At 48.3% G+C, this 18,875-nt stretch overlaps 14 non-coding genes and 2 pseudogenes across 14 annotated transcripts; all 16 read left to right on the top strand.

Annotated features, from left to right (window-relative positions):
• The first annotated feature begins 4,961 nt into the window (after positions 1-4,961).
• LOC139619710 (U2 spliceosomal RNA) lies at positions 4,962-5,135 on the top strand (annotated as a pseudogene).
• Positions 5,136-5,534: 399 nt separating this feature from the next.
• LOC139619066 (U5 spliceosomal RNA) lies at positions 5,535-5,649 on the top strand. The gene has a single exon (XR_011690071.1). It is a non-coding gene; the product is annotated as a U5 spliceosomal RNA (small nuclear RNA).
• Positions 5,650-5,813: 164 nt separating this feature from the next.
• On the top strand, positions 5,814-6,005 carry LOC139619045 (U2 spliceosomal RNA). The gene has a single exon (XR_011690050.1). It is a non-coding gene; the product is annotated as a U2 spliceosomal RNA (small nuclear RNA).
• A 395-nt stretch (positions 6,006-6,400) lies between these two features.
• LOC139619065 (U5 spliceosomal RNA) lies at positions 6,401-6,515 on the top strand. The gene has a single exon (XR_011690070.1). It is a non-coding gene; the product is annotated as a U5 spliceosomal RNA (small nuclear RNA).
• A 164-nt stretch (positions 6,516-6,679) lies between these two features.
• Positions 6,680-6,871, top strand: LOC139619609 (U2 spliceosomal RNA). The gene has a single exon (XR_011690601.1). It is a non-coding gene; the product is annotated as a U2 spliceosomal RNA (small nuclear RNA).
• Positions 6,872-7,258: 387 nt separating this feature from the next.
• Positions 7,259-7,373, top strand: LOC139619064 (U5 spliceosomal RNA). The gene has a single exon (XR_011690069.1). It is a non-coding gene; the product is annotated as a U5 spliceosomal RNA (small nuclear RNA).
• Positions 7,374-7,537: 164 nt separating this feature from the next.
• Positions 7,538-7,729, top strand: LOC139619478 (U2 spliceosomal RNA). The gene has a single exon (XR_011690471.1). It is a non-coding gene; the product is annotated as a U2 spliceosomal RNA (small nuclear RNA).
• Positions 7,730-8,124: 395 nt separating this feature from the next.
• On the top strand, positions 8,125-8,239 carry LOC139619063 (U5 spliceosomal RNA). Its single transcript, XR_011690068.1, has one exon. It is a non-coding gene; the product is annotated as a U5 spliceosomal RNA (small nuclear RNA).
• Positions 8,240-13,992: 5,753 nt separating this feature from the next.
• Positions 13,993-14,167, top strand: LOC139619795 (U2 spliceosomal RNA; annotated as a pseudogene).
• A 387-nt stretch (positions 14,168-14,554) lies between these two features.
• LOC139619350 (U5 spliceosomal RNA) lies at positions 14,555-14,669 on the top strand. Its single transcript, XR_011690349.1, has one exon. It is a non-coding gene; the product is annotated as a U5 spliceosomal RNA (small nuclear RNA).
• Positions 14,670-14,833: 164 nt separating this feature from the next.
• On the top strand, positions 14,834-15,025 carry LOC139619476 (U2 spliceosomal RNA). Its single transcript, XR_011690470.1, has one exon. It is a non-coding gene; the product is annotated as a U2 spliceosomal RNA (small nuclear RNA).
• Positions 15,026-15,420: 395 nt separating this feature from the next.
• LOC139619349 (U5 spliceosomal RNA) lies at positions 15,421-15,535 on the top strand. Its single transcript, XR_011690348.1, has one exon. It is a non-coding gene; the product is annotated as a U5 spliceosomal RNA (small nuclear RNA).
• A 164-nt stretch (positions 15,536-15,699) lies between these two features.
• On the top strand, positions 15,700-15,891 carry LOC139619475 (U2 spliceosomal RNA). The gene has a single exon (XR_011690469.1). It is a non-coding gene; the product is annotated as a U2 spliceosomal RNA (small nuclear RNA).
• Positions 15,892-16,286: 395 nt separating this feature from the next.
• LOC139619062 (U5 spliceosomal RNA) lies at positions 16,287-16,401 on the top strand. Its single transcript, XR_011690067.1, has one exon. It is a non-coding gene; the product is annotated as a U5 spliceosomal RNA (small nuclear RNA).
• Positions 16,402-16,565: 164 nt separating this feature from the next.
• LOC139619474 (U2 spliceosomal RNA) lies at positions 16,566-16,757 on the top strand. The gene has a single exon (XR_011690468.1). It is a non-coding gene; the product is annotated as a U2 spliceosomal RNA (small nuclear RNA).
• A 395-nt stretch (positions 16,758-17,152) lies between these two features.
• LOC139619323 (U5 spliceosomal RNA) lies at positions 17,153-17,267 on the top strand. Its single transcript, XR_011690323.1, has one exon. It is a non-coding gene; the product is annotated as a U5 spliceosomal RNA (small nuclear RNA).
• The last annotated feature ends 1,608 nt before the right edge of the window (positions 17,268-18,875 follow it).

The following is an 18,875-nucleotide window of genomic DNA, read 5'->3' as shown; positions in this document are numbered from 1 at the left end:
TCTGCATTTGTTGTTGAAAAACTGACTGATAATGCATTGAAAACAGTCATTGTCAGAATGTTTAATGAGACAGTGAATGCAGAAGACATTTGTATATGGCTGGGGAGATACTGCACTGTTAAAGGCCAGGCTACCAAAGTGAGAGATGAGGACGGCATCTGGAATTGCGCTTGGAGGGTCCCCATTCAACAATGGCAGGACCCCCAGGGCTTCCAAGGCCTGAAACATCTGCCGTCAATGATAGTTCTGGGTGAAAACAGGGGCTACATCCACTACCAAGGTCAGCCCAAGCTCTGCCGCAAGTGCGGTGAGCATGGGCACCTGGTAGAAGCGTGCACAAAAACCTTTTGCGGAAAGTGTAGAGAAATTGGGCACACTTTTGAGGAGTGCACCAATGGCAGGAAGTGCAACCTTTGTGGAGAAACAAATCATCTCTTCAGAGCTTGCCCCAAATCGTTTGCCAACAAACTAAAGGCAGCAAAAGCCAATGAACAAAATGGAGGACAAAAAGAAAAAGAGCAGGTTGAAGAGGCTGGGCAGGAAAATTCAAATCTCCCGCCAGATACTGTGATTGGAGAGGAGGGATCATGTGAGGCGGGAGAGGGGGAGGGGCCTGCAACAGCCCCATCAATGGAGAGTGGAGAGGAGGATGGGGAGATGCAGGAAGTGGGCGGAGCTAGTTCAGAAATGGAAGATTTTCAACCACCTGAAAATAGTGAGGATGCCCCCCTCCCCGATGCCCAGCAAACAAAGAGACTTGCATCGGAATTGTCCTCTGAGTCTCCTGTAGCCTCAGAGAAGAGGGGAAGAGTTGGGACTCTCTCAGACAGTTCATCTGTGGAGGAGCCCAGAGTCTTCCCCTCCAATTCACCAAATGAAGTCTCTTTCCTGACAGTAGCTCTACAATCAACCCCTAAGGACTCCAAGCTAAATGCAGCCTTGCGTCAAAGGCCAACCCCCAGAGTCCGACGGGGGAATGGAGCTCAACTCCCTCCTTCATCACCTGTTGAAGTGAAGGAGGAGCCCCGTTCACAAGAAATAGTCTAACTGCCTTTTTTTTTTAAAAAAAAAGATATTTTAGCATCTTAAACCTCTATTTAGTGTTTTTAAAATTTCATACCTGTTGTTTTTAATCATACTCATGACACTCACCTTCTCAACCATCAATGTGAGAAGTGTGAAGTCGAGAGTTAGAGCCCAGAGTGTTTTATCCTTTCTTAATTCTACAAAGTCAGATGTGTTTTTAATGCAGGAATGTGGCATACCGTTTTTAAAACACTACCGACAGTGGGAGGAGATGTGGCCACAGACATCGATATGGAGCGGATCAAACCAAAATAAGAACGATGGAGTGGCCATTTTAATAAAAAACCCTCAGGTTCTGGTGAAGGGTAGCACTGTGGTGAGAGACGGTAGGGCACTTTTAGCACACTTGACCTTTATGGGACAGGATTTTAACCTTCTCAATATTTATGGCTTTAACGACAAAAATGACAGGTATGACCTTTTAGAAGACCTGCAGTCCCACATGCTAGGGAGAGTGCCATTAGTTTTAGGAGGTGATTTTAACTGTATTTTAAGTCGAAAAGATAGAAAAAGAACAGGGGAAGATTTTAAAATTGACAAAACATCGGTTTTATTACAGGGCATATGCAGGGATTTTAAACTACAAGACTGTTTTAAAACCATGCATCCCAGAGAGGAGGGCTTCACCTGGTTCAGTGGTGATGGCACCAGAGCCTCTCGCATAGATTTTATTTTCACACGGGACTGCCCGCCGACCGATGCTAGATTGACCCCTGTTTTCTTTTCTGACCACCTGATGCTCTCCTGCACCCTTTCACTCTCTTCAGGTGTGACTTTTGGAAGTGGTCTGTGGAAACTCAACTGCTCCCTGCTTGAAGATCAACATCTAGTTCAGCAGTACAGGGAGCAGTACCGAGAGTGGCAGACCCTTCAAGACATGTACGATACACGAGCACACTGGTGGGAGATGGTGAAGGGAAAGACCCAGACTTTTTTCAGACAGGCAGGCAAAAAAAGAAAGGGCAAGGAGAACAGACGCATGATGGGACTGCAGAAGCGACTACAGCGCTATTTTAACCTCAACCAAAATGGAATGGATTTTAATGAAGAAATTAGAGAAATCAAATCAGAGATGTCGGTTTTAGCTGAAATTAAAAGCAAGGGTGTCATTTTAAGGAGCAGGGAACGGGAAATAGAGGAGGGTGAGAAGTGCACCAGGTATTTTTTTAAGAAAATTGTTAGTAAAGGGGGGACCATTTTAAAACTAAAAAAGGAAAACGGGTGCATAACAGAGAATATCGAAGAAATTAAACAGATTGTGGAAAATTTTTACGTAGAATTGTATAAAGAAAAGCCCATTAGAATAGACACCATGAATGAAGTTTTAAAATCCATCGATAAAAAAGTAAAAGACAGTGTGCTTTTAACCCAAGATTTTACCATTCTAGAGTTAAATAAATGTTTGTCAAGTTTTAAAAAAGGGAAGTCCCCAGGACAGGATGGACTTCCCTTGGAATTTTATTTGACCTTTTGGGACATTTTAGCACCTGATTTGATCCATGTTTTTAAAGACTTTGAGCACCTAGACCGACTTCCTGACAGTTTTAGAGTAGGGATAGTGACTCTACTGCACAAAAACAAAGACAAGACCGACCTGATGAACTGGAGACCTATCGCACTTTTAAACCTTGATTGTAAACTTTTTAGCAAACTTTTAGCCTCACGTATGTCCTTGTTTTTAAAGGGGGTGATTCACCCGGATCAAGGCTGTGCCATCCCAGGGAGGAAGATCACCGACAGCCTGGTACTGATCCGAGACACCATCTGTTACGCGAGAGACAGAAACATCCGGCTAGTAGTCCTAAATTTAGATTTTGAGAAAGCCTTCGATCGGGTCTCGCACCAGTACCTTTTCAAGGTACTGCAAAAAATGGGGTTCCCAGAAAGGTTTCTAGCTTGGGTGGGATTGCTGTATCGGGACATTACCAGCAAATTTGTGATTAACGGGCATTTGACAAAAGCAGTCGATATTAACTGCGGTGTCCGTCAGGGTTGTCCGTTATCTGCCCTCCTATACATAACATGTATAGAACCGCTGGCACAGATCTTGAGAAGGGATCAACGAATCAATGGGTTGGGAGTACCGGGGAGCGGGGGACTGGACACCAAGTGTATTTTATACATGGACGACGTGAACATTTTATGCACCGACCTTTTATCCGTCAACAGGACGCTGGACTTGACTGACTGGTTTGGACAGGCTTCTGGGTCAAAGTTGAACAAAAACAAGACCCAAGCCCAATTTTATGGACCGTGGACAGCGACTGAGATGACAGGACTCCCTTTGACTGTGACCCAGACTGACCAAAAAATACTGGGGATCAAATTTGACAGGGAGGGAGAAGGAACAACAAATTGGCCAGACGTGGTAGGGAAAGTAAAACAAAGACTAGGATATTGGGGACTTAGAGGACTGACTATTGAAGGAAAGGTTTTAATCATCAAAGCGGTGATTTTACCTTTGCTTTTACTCATCAGTTCTGTTTTTATCCCACCTAGGAGAGTGCTTTTAGATCTGGAGCGAGCCATCTTTTATTTCCTGTGGGGCTCCAAGTGGGAGAGACTGAGGAGGGAGGTCATGAAAAGGCCAAAAGAGAAAGGAGGAAAAGGAGTGCCTGACCTGTACTTGTTTTTAGGAAGCCGATACACCGCACTACACCTCAAACAAGCCACAGACCCATCCGGAAACCCCAAAACTACAGCCATGACACGTTTCTGGATGGGATCGTACCTCAGACGATTGAAGATTTTACCTACAGATCTTAAAGTACCCGTGTCTTTTAGCCTGCCACCAGCCTATGCTTTTATCCCGACGTTTTTAAAGCATTTTAAACTGGAGCAGGAGGAGCTGCATATTTTAACCAACCACCGTTCTCTGATCTCTGTTGTGCAGGAGCAGGAGCCAGTGAGTCCAGTGCGCGGGCTCGCATTTGGCGAGCCCTCAACAGTTTGGCGCAACGTGAACCATTCCGCTCTTCCAAACAGACTCCGGGACCTGTCATGGATGGTGGCTCATGAGATTCTCCCAGTCAGGTCCGTCATGCACTCCCGGGGCATGTCAACACGCTCAACCTGCCCCCGACCCGGTTGTGGCGCGCCAGAGTCGGTGAGGCATTTGCTCTGGGAGTGCAGCGCTGCCGTAGACCAGTGGGCAATGGCCGGCTCCTTGCAATTCCCGTACTTGCCAGCAAGGGAGGTCCTTACAGCACAACTGGTGCTGTATGGGGTGAGCCAAAAAACACTGAAGAACGATGACTTTGCCCAGATGTGGCTCACCCTAGCCGCCATCAAAGACGCCATATGGACCTCCAGAAACTTGCTGGTAAGGAAGCACATGCAGATCCCCCCCGTGGCTGTGATCCGGATGGCTGTAGGCGGCAGGCCTAGGACACAGCCACAAAGAAGCATCGCCTCTGTGCCCATTCGGACGAAGGAGCCGGAGCCACACATGAAAAGGTCAAAGCAGCGGCGGCCTGGCTCTCCGGGTGAGGCAGGTGGGAAGGAGCAACAGGGTGAGGATCTCCTCTGAGCACCACGACAGGATCCCGAGAGACCAAATGTTTGGGGGAGCGGAATGAGTGACCCTGGGTAGGGACTCATTCTGCTCCTGCACAAAATTAGAAAGAAGAGAAGTTTTAAACCAATGCACTCCCTTTTTAAAGATTTGGGACACTCCATGGTTTTCATTTGTGAGATGGATTTTATGTTTGACAACATGTAAAACCCCTTGAAATATTTGTTTTTAATGTTTTAAAAAAAAAACAAACAAACAAACAATGGTTTTACAACTATTTATCATAGTGTTGTGATTATAATGTACCCTTTGTATCTCAAGATGTAAACCTTCTTTGAAAAAACTTGAAATGAGTGTCAATAAATCTTTTCGAAAGAAAAATCTGTTCTTATCAGTTTAATATCTGATATGTCCTCTACCCGAGGACAAACATATTAAACGGATTTTTAGAACTGGGAGCTGAAAAAGGGGCTTGCTCCGTTCACTCCACGCATCGACCTGGCATTGCAGTGCCGCCGGGAACGGTGCACCCTTCTCTGGCCGTGTGGAAAAGCAAGCAAGCAAGCAAGCAAGCAAGCAAACAATGACGCAAACGTACAGTTTCAAATGCCCCTCTGGCAGTGGCTGGAGGAAGGTGAGTCAACCTGCCCCACAGCTGATATCCCTCACGCGCCCTGGAAGGGCTGCTAGCCTCCAATCAACCCCGCATTTTCCCTGTATTTTGGTCCCCGGGGGCCTGCAAGCGCCTGATAACTTGAGAAATTTGTGGGGATTGCATGTTGAGGCCCAGACACTTTTCTCCACAGCCCGATTGGCTAGAGCCCGTGACAACATGGGGAGGGGGCGGGGATTTGGCAAGCTAAGAGAAGGCTACCGTGAGGGCGGTGACTGGGACCAATGGGGTCCTCGGCCGCTCTTGAGGAGAGGCCTGTACTGACTCTGGTTTCTCTTCATCACGCACAAGTCTTTCGCCTTTTACTAAAGACTTCCGTGGAGAGGAACACCAATGAGTTTAAGCTATTTTTGGCAGGCTCTGCCGTATGGCTGAGCCCTTTGAGTTTGTGAAAAGTCAAACAGCTGTCGAGGTCAGGAATGGGGAGGTGGGCGGAGGTGGTGAAAAGCAGCCATTGCTCCGCTCATGTCAAAAGCAGCCAACCGCGACCAGCGAGATTTGTGCCAAGAGCCTGGCTGGAACGCCAGACACTTTGGGCCCATCGCTTCTCGGCCTTTTGGCTAAGATCAAGTGTAGTATCTGTTCTTATCAGTTTAATATCTGATATGTCCTCTACCCGAGGACAAACATATTAAACGGATTTTTAGAACTGGGAGCTGAAAAAGGGGCTTGCCCCGTTCACTCCACGCATCGACCTGGCATTGCAGTGCCGCCGGGAACGGTGCACCCTTCTCTGGCCGTGTGGAAAAGCAAGCAAGCAAGCAAGCAAGCAAACAATGACGCAAACGTACAGTTTCAAATGCCCCTCTGGCAGTGGCTGGAGGAAGGTGAGTCAACCTGCCCCACAGCTGATATCCCTCACGCGCCCTGGAAGGGCTGCTAGCCTCCAATCAACCCCGCATTTTCCCTGTATTTTGGTCCCCGGGGGCCTGCAAGCGCCTGATAACTTGAGAAATTTGTGGGGATTGCATGTTGAGGCCCAGACACTTTTCTCCACAGCCCGATTGGCTAGAGCCCGTGACAACATGGGGAGGGGGCGGGGATTTGGCAAGCTAAGAGAAGGCTACCGTGAGGGCGGTGACTGGGACCAATGGGGTCCTCGGCCGCTCTTGAGGAGAGGCCTGTACTGACTCTGGTTTCTCTTCATCACGCACAAGTCTTTCGCCTTTTACTAAAGACTTCCGTGGAGAGGAACACCAATGAGTTTAAGCTATTTTTGGCAGGCTCTGCCGTATGGCTGAGCCCTTTGAGTTTGTGAAAAGTCAAACAGCTGTCGAGGTCAGGAATGGGGAGGTGGGCGGAGGTGGTGAAAAGCAGCCATTGCTCCGCTCATGTCAAAAGCAGCCAACCGCGACCAGCGAGATTTGTGCCAAGAGCCTGGCTGGAACGCCAGACACTTTGGGCCCATCGCTTCTCGGCCTTTTGGCTAAGATCAAGTGTAGTATCTGTTCTTATCAGTTTAATATCTGATATGTCCTCTACCCGAGGACAAACATATTAAACGGATTTTTAGAACTGGAAGCTGAAAAAGGGGCTTGCCCCGTTCACTCCACGCATCGACCTGGCATTGCAGTGCCGCCGGGAACGGTGCACCCTTCTCTGGCCGTGTGGAAAAGCAAGCAAGCAAGCAAGCAATGACGCAAACGTACAGTTTCAAATGCCCCTCTGGCAGTGGCTGGAGGAAGGTGAGTCAACCTGCCCCACAGCTGATATCCCTCACGCGCCCTGGAAGGGCTGCTAGCCTCCAATCAACCCCGCATTTTCCCTGTATTTTGGTCCCCGGGGGCCTGCAAGCGCCTGATAACTTGAGAAATTTGTGGGGATTGCATGTTGAGGCCCAGACACTTTTCTCCACAGCCCGATTGGCTAGAGCCCGTGACAACATGGGGAGGGGGCGGGGATTTGGCAAGCTAAGAGAAGGCTACCGTGAGGGCGGTGACTGGGACCAATGGGGTCCTCGGCCGCTCTTGAGGAGAGGCCTGTACTGACTCTGGTTTCTCTTCATCACGCACAAGTCTTTCGCCTTTTACTAAAGACTTCCGTGGAGAGGAACACCAATGAGTTTAAGCTATTTTTGGCAGGCTCTGCCGTATGGCTGAGCCCTTTGAGTTTGTGAAAAGTCAAACAGCTGTCGAGGTCAGGAATGGGGAGGTGGGCGGAGGTGGTGAAAAGCAGCCATTGCTCCGCTCATGTCAAAAGCAGCCAACCGCGACCAGCGAGATTTGTGCCAAGAGCCTGGCTGGAACGCCAGACACTTTGGGCCCATCGCTTCTCGGCCTTTTGGCTAAGATCAAGTGTAGTATCTGTTCTTATCAGTTTAATATCTGATATGTCCTCTACCCGAGGACAAACATATTAAACGGATTTTTAGAACTGGGAGCTGAAAAAGGGGCTTGCTCCGTTCACTCCACGCATCGACCTGGCATTGCAGTGCCGCCGGGAACGGTGCACCCTTCTCTGGCCGTGTGGAAAAGCAAGCAAGCAAGCAAGCAAGCAAACAATGACGCAAACGTACAGTTTCAAATGCCCCTCTGGCAGTGGCTGGAGGAAGGTGAGTCAACCTGCCCCACAGCTGATATCCCTCACGCGCCCTGGAAGGGCTGCTAGCCTCCAATCAACCCCGCATTTTCCCTGTATTTTGGTCCCCGGGGGCCTGCAAGCGCCTGATAACTTGAGAAATTTGTGGGGATTGCATGTTGAGGCCCAGACACTTTTCTCCACAGCCCGATTGGCTAGAGCCCGTGACAACATGGGGAGGGGGCGGGGATTTGGCAAGCTAAGAGAAGGCTACCGTGAGGGCGGTGACTGGGACCAATGGGGTCCTCGGCCGCTCTTGAGGAGAGGCCTGTACTGACTCTGGTTTCTCTTCATCACGCACAAGTCTTTCGCCTTTTACTAAAGACTTCCGTGGAGAGGAACACCAATGAGTTTAAGCTATTTTTGGCAGGCTCTGCCGTATGGCTGAGCCCTTTGAGTTTGTGAAAAGTCAAACAGCTGTCGAGGTCAGGAATGGGGAGGTGGGCGGAGGTGGTGAAAAGCAGCCATTGCTCCGCTCATGTCAAAAGCAGCCAACCGCGACCAGCGAGATTTGTGCCAAGAGCCTGGCTGGAACGCCAGACACTTTGGGCCCATCGCTTCTCGGCCTTTTGGCTAAGACTGCGGTCGCCTCCTTTTGATGGTTAAATTCTTGCCTGTTGTGGCTCTGAGTTAAACCAGCTCTTGGGAGGAAATTGTCTACATTCCTTGTTTAAAGTTGTGCAACTTTTCTGTAGTTGCATATCTTAAACAAATAGGAATTCATTGGCCCAGAGAATCTCTTACCTGAGCTCTGCCGGATTCAACACCTTGTCCAGGCCAAAACTTGAAAAGGTAAGTACGTTTTTAGATTTTTTTCCTTTTTTATATTTTTAATTGTATTTACTTATTTATTGTTCATTGTTTTTTTGTCCATTGTAAGTTTTTTACTGATTTTAGATCCTTTTAGCTTGTGGTGCCTCCACCATGTCGGCCACCCATGCCAACATGCGGAGGCACCACAGCGTCCGTTTTAAGTTTAAAGAAAAGGATGGAAAGCTCCTGGAGATGTCAAGGCTAGATTTCTCCAGGAAGCTAATCCAACAGGCTTTGAAATTCACAGCAAACGATTTGAATTGTATTTTGACCCTACCATTAAACAAAGGTTTTGATGTAAGCTTCCAGTCTGCGGCTATCTTGAGAGAATTTTGGACAAGATTTGAGTCTGTGAAACCCCAGTTTTCTGCATTTGTTGTTGAAAAACTGACTGATAATGCATTGAAAACAGTCATTGTCAGAATGTTTAATGAGACAGTGAATGCAGAAGACATTTGTATATGGCTGGGGAGATACTGCACTGTTAAAGGCCAGGCTACCAAAGTGAGAGATGAGGACGGCATCTGGAATTGCGCTTGGAGGGTCCCCATTCAACAATGGCAGGACCCCCAGGGCTTCCAAGGCCTGAAACATCTGCCGTCAATGATAGTTCTGGGTGAAAACAGGGGCTACATCCACTACCAAGGTCAGCCCAAGCTCTGCCGCAAGTGTGGTGAGCATGGGCACCTGGTAGAAGCGTGCACAAAAACCTTTTGCGGAAAGTGTAGAGAAATTGGGCACACTTTTGAGGAGTGCACCAATGGCAGGAAGTGCAACCTTTGTGGAGAAACAAATCATCTCTTCAGAGCTTGCCCCAAATCGTTTGCCAACAAACTAAAGGCAGCAAAAGCCAATGAACAAAATGGAGGACAAAAAGAAAAAGAGCAGGTTGAAGAGGCTGGGCAGGAAAATTCAAATCTCCCGCCAGATACTGTGATTGGAGAGGAGGGATCATGTGAGGCGGGAGAGGGGGAGGGGCCTGCAACAGCCCCATCAATGGAGAGTGGAGAGGAGGATGGGGAGATGCAGGAAGTGGGCGGAGCTAGTTCAGAAATGGAAGATTTTCAACCACCTGAAAATAGTGAGGATGCCCCCCTCCCCGATGCCCAGCAAACAAAGAGACTTGCATCGGAATTGTCCTCTGAGTCTCCTGTAGCCTCAGAGAAGAGGGGAAGAGTTGGGACTCTCTCAGACAGTTCATCTGTGGAGGAGCCCAGAGTCTTCCCCTCCAATTCACCAAATGAAGTCTCTTTTCTGACAGTAGCTCTACAATCAACCCCTAAGGACTCCAAGCTAAATGCAGCCTTGCGTCAAAGGCCAACCCCCAGAGTCCGACGGGGGAATGGAGCTCAACTCCCTCCTTCATCACCTGTTGAAGTGAAGGAGGAGCCCCGTTCACAAGAAATAGTCTAACTGCCTTTTTTTAAAAAAAAAAAAGATATTTTAGCATCTTAAACCTCTATTTAGTGTTTTTAAAATTTCATACCTGTTGTTTTTAATCATACTCATGACACTCACCTTCTCAACCATCAATGTGAGAAGTGTGAAGTCGAGAGTTAGAGCCCAGAGTGTTTTATCCTTTCTTAAATCTACAAAGTCAGATGTGTTTTTAATGCAGGAATGTGGCATACCGTTTTTAAAACACTACCGACAGTGGGAGGAGATGTGGCCACAGACATCGATATGGAGCGGATCAAACCAAAATAAGAACGATGGAGTGGCCATTTTAATAAAAAACCCTCAGGTTCTGGTGAAGGGTAGCACTGTGGTGAGAGACGGTAGGGCACTTTTAGCACACTTGACCTTTATGGGACAGGATTTTAACCTTCTCAATATTTATGGCTTTAACGACAAAAATGACAGGTATGACCTTTTAGAAGACCTGCAGTCCCACATGCTAGGGAGAGTGCCATTAGTTTTAGGAGGTGATTTTAACTGTATTTTAAGTCGAAAAGATAGAAAAAGAACAGGGGAAGATTTTAAAATTGACAAAACATCGGTTTTATTACAGGGCATATGCAGGGATTTTAAACTACAAGACTGTTTTAAAACCATGCATCCCAGAGAGGAGGGCTTCACCTGGTTCAGTGGTGATGGCACCAGAGCCTCTCGCATAGATTTTATTTTCACACGGGACTGCCCGCCGACCGATGCTAGATTGACCCCTGTTTTCTTTTCTGACCACCTGATGCTCTCCTGCACCCTTTCACTCTCTTCAGGTGTGACTTTTGGAAGTGGTCTGTGGAAACTCAACTGCTCCCTGCTTGAAGATCAACATCTAGTTCAGCAGTACAGGGAGCAGTACCGAGAGTGGCAGACCCTTCAAGACATGTACGATACACGAGCACACTGGTGGGAGATGGTGAAGGGAAAGACCCAGACTTTTTTCAGACAGGCAGGCAAAAAAAGAAAGGGCAAGGAGAACAGACGCATGATGGGACTGCAGAAGCGACTACAGCGCTATTTTAACCTCAACCAAAATGGAATGGATTTTAATGAAGAAATTAGAGAAATCAAATCAGAGATGTCGGTTTTAGCTGAAATTAAAAGCAAGGGTGTCATTTTAAGGAGCAGGGAACGGGAAATAGAGGAGGGTGAGAAGTGCACCAGGTATTTTTTTAAGAAAATTGTTAGTAAAGGGGGGACCATTTTAAAACTAAAAAAGGAAAACGGGTGCATAACAGAGAATATCGAAGAAATTAAACAGATTGTGGAAAATTTTTACGTAGAATTGTATAAAGAAAAGCCCATTAGAATAGACACCATGAATGAAGTTTTAAAATCCATCGATAAAAAAGTAAAAGACAGTGTGCTTTTAACCCAAGATTTTACCATTCTAGAGTTAAATAAATGTTTGTCAAGTTTTAAAAAAGGGAAGTCCCCAGGACAGGATGGACTTCCCTTGGAATTTTATTTGACCTTTTGGGACATTTTAGCACCTGATTTGATCGATGTTTTTAAAGACTTTGAGCACCTAGACCGACTTCCTGACAGTTTTAGAGTAGGGATAGTGACTCTACTGCACAAAAACAAAGACAAGACCGACCTGATGAACTGGAGACCTATCGCACTTTTAAACCTTGATTGTAAACTTTTTAGCAAACTTTTAGCCTCACGTATGTCCTTGTTTTTAAAGGGGGTGATTCACCCGGATCAAGGCTGTGCCATCCCAGGGAGGAAGATCACCGACAGCCTGGTACTGATCCGAGACACCATCTGTTACGCGAGAGACAGAAACATCCGGCTAGTAGTCCTAAATTTAGATTTTGAGAAAGCCTTCGATCGGGTCTCGCACCAGTACCTTTTCAAGGTACTGCAAAAAATGGGGTTCCCAGAAAGGTTTCTAGCTTGGGTGGGATTGCTGTATCGGGACATTACCAGCAAATTTGTGATTAACGGGCATTTGACAAAAGCAGTCGATATTAACTGCGGTGTCCGTCAGGGTTGTCCGTTATCTGCCCTCCTATACATAACATGTATAGAACCGCTGGCACAGATCTTGAGAAGGGATCAACGAATCAATGGGTTGGGAGTACCGGGGAGCGGGGGACTGGACACCAAGTGTATTTTATACATGGACGACGTGAACATTTTATGCACCGACCTTTTATCCGTCAACAGGACGCTGGACTTGACTGACTGGTTTGGACAGGCTTCTGGGTCAAAGTTGAACAAAAACAAGACCCAAGCCCAATTTTATGGACCGTGGACAGCGACTGAGATGACAGGACTCCCTTTGACTGTGACCCAGACTGACCAAAAAATACTGGGGATCAAATTTGACAGGGAGGGAGAAGGAACAACAAATTGGCCAGACGTGGTAGGGAAAGTAAAACAAAGACTAGGATATTGGGGACTTAGAGGACTGACTATTGAAGGAAAGGTTTTAATCATCAAAGCGGTGATTTTACCTTTGCTTTTACTCATCAGTTCTGTTTTTATCCCACCTAGGAGAGTGCTTTTAGATCTGGAGCGAGCCATCTTTTATTTCCTGTGGGGCTCCAAGTGGGAGAGACTGAGGAGGGAGGTCATGAAAAGGCCAAAAGAGAAAGGAGGAAAAGGAGTGCCTGACCTGTACTTGTTTTTAGGAAGCCGATACACCGCACTACACCTCAAACAAGCCACAGACCCATCCGGAAACCCCAAAACTACAGCCATGACACGTTTCTGGATGGGATCGTACCTCAGACGATTGAAGATTTTACCTACAGATCTTAAAGTACCCGTGTCTTTTAGCCTGCCACCAGCCTATGCTTTTATCCCGACGTTTTTAAAGCATTTTAAACTGGAGCAGGAGGAGCTGCATATTTTAACCAACCACCGTTCTCTGATCTCTGTTGTGCAGGAGCAGGAGCCAGTGAGTCCAGTGCGCGGGCTCGCATTTGGCGAGCCCTCAACAGTTTGGCGCAACGTGAACCATTCCGCTCTTCCAAACAGACTCCGGGACCTGTCATGGATGGTGGCTCATGAGATTCTCCCAGTCAGGTCCGTCATGCACTCCCGGGGCATGTCAACACGCTCAACCTGCCCCCGACCCGGTTGTGGCGCGCCAGAGTCGGTGAGGCATTTGCTCTGGGAGTGCAGCGCTGCCGTAGACCAGTGGGCAATGGCCGGCTCCTTGCAATTCCCGTACTTGCCAGCAAGGGAGGTCCTTACAGCACAACTGGTGCTGTATGGGGTGAGCCAAAAAACACTGAAGAACGATGACTTTGCCCAGATGTGGCTCACCCTAGCCGCCATCAAAGACGCCATATGGACCTCCAGAAACTTGCTGGTAAGGAAGCACATGCAGATCCCCCCCGTGGCTGTGATCCGGATGGCTGTAGGCGGCAGGCCTAGGACACAGCCACAAAGAAGCATCGCCTCTGTGCCCATTCGGACGAAGGAGCCGGAGCCACACATGAAAAGGTCAAAGCAGCGGCGGCCTGGCTCTCCGGGTGAGGCAGGTGGGAAGGAGCAACAGGGTGAGGATCTCCTCTGAGCACCACGACAGGATCCCGAGAGACCAAATGTTTGGGGGAGCGGAATGAGTGACCCTGGGTAGGGACTCATTCTGCTCCTGCACAAAATTAGAAAGAAGAGAAGTTTTAAACCAATGCACTCCCTTTTTAAAGATTTGGGACACTCCATGGTTTTCATTTGTGAGATGGATTTTATGTTTGACAACATGTAAAACCCCTTGAAATATTTGTTTTTAATGTTTAAAAAAAAAAAAAAAAACAAACAAACAATGGTTTTACAACTATTTATCATATTGTTGTGATTATAATGTACCCTTTGTATCTCAAGATGTAAACCTTCTTTGAAAAAACTTGAAATGAGTGTCAATAAATCTTTTCGAAAGAAAAAATCTGTTCTTATCAGTTTAATATCTGATATGTCCTCTACCCGAGGACAAACATATTAAACGGATTTTTAGAACTGGGAGCTGAAAAAGGGGCTTGCTCCGTTCACTCCACGCATCGACCTGGCATTGCAGTGCCGCCGGGAACGGTGCACCCTTCTCTGGCCGTGTGGAAAAGCAAGCAAGCAAGCAAACAATGACGCAAACGTACAGTTTCAAATGCCCCTCTGGCAGTGGCTGGAGGAAGGTGAGTCAACCTGCCCCACAGCTGATATCCCTCACGCGCCCTGGAAGGGCTGCTAGCCTCCAATCAACCCCGCATTTTCCCTGTATTTTGGTCCCCGGGGGCCTGCAAGCGCCTGATAACTTGAGAAATTTGTGGGGATTGCATGTTGAGGCCCAGACACTTTTCTCCACAGCCCGATTGGCTAGAGCCCGTGACAACATGGGGAGGGGGCGGGGATTTGGCAAGCTAAGAGAAGGCTACCGTGAGGGCGGTGACTGGGACCAATGGGGTCCTCGGCCGCTCTTGAGGAGAGGCCTGTACTGACTCTGGTTTCTCTTCATCACGCACAAGTCTTTCGCCTTTTACTAAAGATTTCCGTGGAGAGGAACACCAATGAGTTTAAGCTATTTTTGGCAGGCTCTGCCGTATGGCTGAGCCCTTTGAGTTTGTGAAAAGTCAAACAGCTGTCGAGGTCAGGAATGGGGAGGTGGGCGGAGGTGGTGAAAAGCAGCCATTGCTCCGCTCATGTCAAAAGCAGCCAACCGCGACCAGCGAGATTTGTGCCAAGAGCCTGGCTGGAACGCCAGACACTTTGGGCCCATCGCTTCTCGGCCTTTTGGCTAAGATCAAGTGTAGTATCTGTTCTTATCAGTTTAATATCTGATATGTCCTCTACCCGAGGACAAACATATTAAACGGATTTTTAGAACTGGGAGCTGAAAAAGGGGCTTGCTCCGTTCACTCCACGCATCGACCTGGCATTGCAGTGCCGCCGGGAACGGTGCACCCTTCTCTGGCCGTGTGGAAAAGCAAGCAAGCAAGCAAGCAAGCAAACAATGACGCAAACGTACAGTTTCAAATGTCCCTCTGGCAGTGGCTGGAGGAAGGTGAGTCAACCTGCCCCACAGCTGATATCCCTCACGCGCCCTGGAAGGGCTGCTAGCCTCCAATCAACCCCGCATTTTCCCTGTATTTTGGTCCCCGGGGGCCTGCAAGCGCCTGATAACTTGAGAAATTTGTGGGGATTGCATGTTGAGGCCCAGACACTTTTCTCCACAGCCCGATTGGCTAGAGCCCGTGACAACATGGGGAGGGGGCGGGGATTTGGCAAGCTAAGAGAAGGCTACCGTGAGGGCGGTGACTGGGACCAATGGGGTCCTCGGCCGCTCTTGAGGAGAGGCCTGTACTGACTCTGGTTTCTCTTCATCACGCACAAGTCTTTCGCCTTTTACTAAAGATTTCCGTGGAGAGGAACACCAATGAGTTTAAGCTATTTTTGGCAGGCTCTGCCGTATGGCTGAGCCCTTTGAGTTTGTGAAAAGTCAAACAGCTGTCGAGGTCAGGAATGGGGAGGTGGGCGGAGGTGGTGAAAAGCAGCCATTGCTCCGCTCATGTCAAAAGCAGCCAACCGCGACCAGCGAGATTTGTGCCAAGAGCCTGGCTGGAACGCCAGACACTTTGGGCCCATCGCTTCTCGGCCTTTTGGCTAAGATCAAGTGTAGTATCTGTTCTTATCAGTTTAATATCTGATATGTCCTCTACCCGAGGACAAACATATTAAACGGATTTTTAGAACTGGGAGCTGAAAAAGGGGCTTGCTCCGTTCACTCCACGCATCGACCTGGCATTGCAGTGCCGCCGGGAACGGTGCACCCTTCTCTGGCCGTGTGGAAAAGCAAGCAAGCAAGCAAGCAAGCAAACAATGACGCAAACGTACAGTTTCAAATGTCCCTCTGGCAGTGGCTGGAGGAAGGTGAGTCAACCTGCCCCACAGCTGATATCCCTCACGCGCCCTGGAAGGGCTGCTAGCCTCCAATCAACCCCGCATTTTCCCTGTATTTTGGTCCCCGGGGGCCTGCAAGCGCCTGATAACTTGAGAAATTTGTGGGGATTGCATGTTGAGGCCCAGACACTTTTCTCCACAGCCCGATTGGCTAGAGCCCGTGACAACATGGGGAGGGGGCGGGGATTTGGCAAGCTAAGAGAAGGCTACCGTGAGGGCGGTGACTGGGACCAATGGGGTCCTCGGCCGCTCTTGAGGAGAGGCCTGTACTGACTCTGGTTTCTCTTCATCACGCACAAGTCTTTCGCCTTTTACTAAAGACTTCCGTGGAGAGGAACACCAATGAGTTTAAGCTATTTTTGGCAGGCTCTGCCGTATGGCTGAGCCCTTTGAGTTTGTGAAAAGTCAAACAGCTGTCGAGGTCAGGAATGGGGAGGTGGGCGGAGGTGGTGAAAAGCAGCCATTGCTCCGCTCATGTCAAAAGCAGCCAACCGCGACCAGCGAGATTTGTGCCAAGAGCCTGGCTGGAACGCCAGACACTTTGGGCCCATCGCTTCTCGGCCTTTTGGCTAAGATCAAGTGTAGTATCTGTTCTTATCAGTTTAATATCTGATATGTCCTCTACCCGAGGACAAACATATTAAACGGATTTTTAGAACTGGGAGCTGAAAAAGGGGCTTGCTCCGTTCACTCCACGCATCGACCTGGCATTGCAGTGCCGCCGGGAACGGTGCACCCTTCTCTGGCCGTGTGGAAAAGCAAGCAAGCAAGCAAGCAAGCAAAAAATGACGCAAACGTACAGTTTCAAATGCCCCTCTGGCAGTGGCTGGAGGAAGGTGAGTCAACCTGCCCCACAGCTGATATCCCTCACGCGCCCTGGAAGGGCTGCTAGCCTCCAATCAACCCCGCATTTTCCCTGTATTTTGGTCCCCGGGGGCCTGCAAGCGCCTGATAACTTGAGAAATTTGTGGGGATTGCATGTTGAGGCCCAGACACTTTTCTCCACAGCCCGATTGGCTAGAGCCCGTGACAACATGGGGAGGGGGCGGGGATTTGGCAAGCTAAGAGAAGGCTACCGTGAGGGCGGTGACTGGGACCAATGGGGTCCTCGGCCGCTCTTGAGGAGAGGCCTGTACTGACTCTGGTTTTTCTTCATCACGCACAAGTCTTTCGCCTTTTACTAAAGACTTCCGTGGAGAGGAACACCAATGAGTTTAAGCTATTTTTGGCAGGCTCTGCCGTATGGCTGAGCCCTTTGAGTTTGTGAAAAGTCAAACAGCTGTCGAGGTCAGGAATGGGGAGGTGGGCGGAGGTGGTGAAAAGCAGCCATTGCTCCGCTCATGTCAAAAGCAGCCAACCGCGACCAGCGAGATTTGTGCCAAGAGCCTGGCTGGAACGCCAGACACTTTGGGCCCATCGCTTCTCGGCCTTTTGGCTAAGACTGCGGTCGCCTCCTTTTGATGGTTAAATTCTTGCCTGTTGTGGCTCTGAGTTAAACCAGCTCTTGGGAGGAAATTGTCTACATTCCTTGTTTAAAGTTGTGCAACTTTTCTGTAGTTGCATATCTTAAACAAATAGGAATTCATTGGCCCAGAGAATCTCTTACCTGCGCTCTGCCGGATTCAACACCTTGTCCAGGCCAAAACTTGAAAAGGTAAGTACGTTTTTAGATTTTTTTCCTTTTTATATTTTTAATTGTATTTACTTATTTATTGTTCATTGTTTTTTTTGTCCATTGTAAGTTTTTTACTGATTTTAGATCCTTTTAGCTTGTGGTGCCTCCACCATGTCGGCCACCCATGCCAACATGCGGAGGCACCACAGCGTCCGTTTTAAGTTTAAAGAAAAGGATGGAAAGCTCCTGGAGATGTCAAGGCTAGATTTCTCCAGGAAGCTAATCCAACAGGCTTTGAAATTCACAGCAAACGATTTGAATTGTATTTTGACACTACCATTAAATACAGGTTTTGATGTAAGCTTCCAGTCTGCGGCTATCTTGAGAGAATTTTGGACAAGATTTGAGTCTGTGAAACCCCAGTTTTCTGCATTTGTTGTTGAAAAACTGACTGATAATGCATTGAAAACAGTCATTGTCAGAATGTTTAATGAGACAGTGAATGCAGAAGACATTTGTATATGGCTGGGGAGATACTGCACTGTTAAAGGCCAGGCTACCAAAGTGAGAGATGAGGACGGCATCTGGAATTGCGCTTGGAGGGTCCCCATTCAACAATGGCAGGACCCCCAGGGCTTCCAAGGCCTGAAACATCTGCCGTCAATGATAGTTCTGGGTGAAAACAGGGGCTACATCCACTACCAAGGTCAGCCCAAGCTCTGCCGCAAGTGCGGTGAGCATGGGCACCTGGTAGAAGCGTGCACAAAAACCTTTTGTGGAAAGTGTAGAGAAATTGGGCACACTTTTGAGGAGTGCACCAATGGCAGGAAGTGCAACCTTTGTGGAGAAACAAATCATCTCTTCAGAGCTTGCCCCAAATCGTTTGCCAACAAACTAAAGGCAGCAAAAGCCAATGAACAAAATGGAGGACAAAAAGAAAAAGAGCAGGTTGAAGAGGCTGGGCAGGAAAATTCAAATCTCCCGCCAGATACTGTGATTGGAGAGGAGGGATCATGTGAGGCGGGAGAGGGGGAGGGGCCTGCAACAGCCCCATCAATGGAGAGTGGAGAGGAGGATGGGGAGATGCAGGAAGTGGGCGGAGCTAGTTCAGAAATGGAAGATTTTCAACCACCTGAAAATAGTGAGGATGCCCCCCTCCCCGATGCCCAGCAAACAAAGAGACTTGCATCGGAATTGTCCTCTGAGTCTCCTGTAGCCTCAGAGAAGAGGGGAAGAGTTGGGAC

Source organism: Trachinotus anak, unplaced genomic scaffold (genome assembly GCF_046630095.1).
Source record: "Trachinotus anak isolate AG129_WGS33_773 ecotype Australia unplaced genomic scaffold, CSIRO_AGI_Tana_v1 ptg000003l, whole genome shotgun sequence".
NCBI lineage: Eukaryota > Metazoa > Chordata > Actinopteri > Carangiformes > Carangidae > Trachinotus > Trachinotus anak.
Note: the sequence above shows the minus strand (reverse complement) of the source record. Positions and strands in the feature narration are given on the sequence as shown.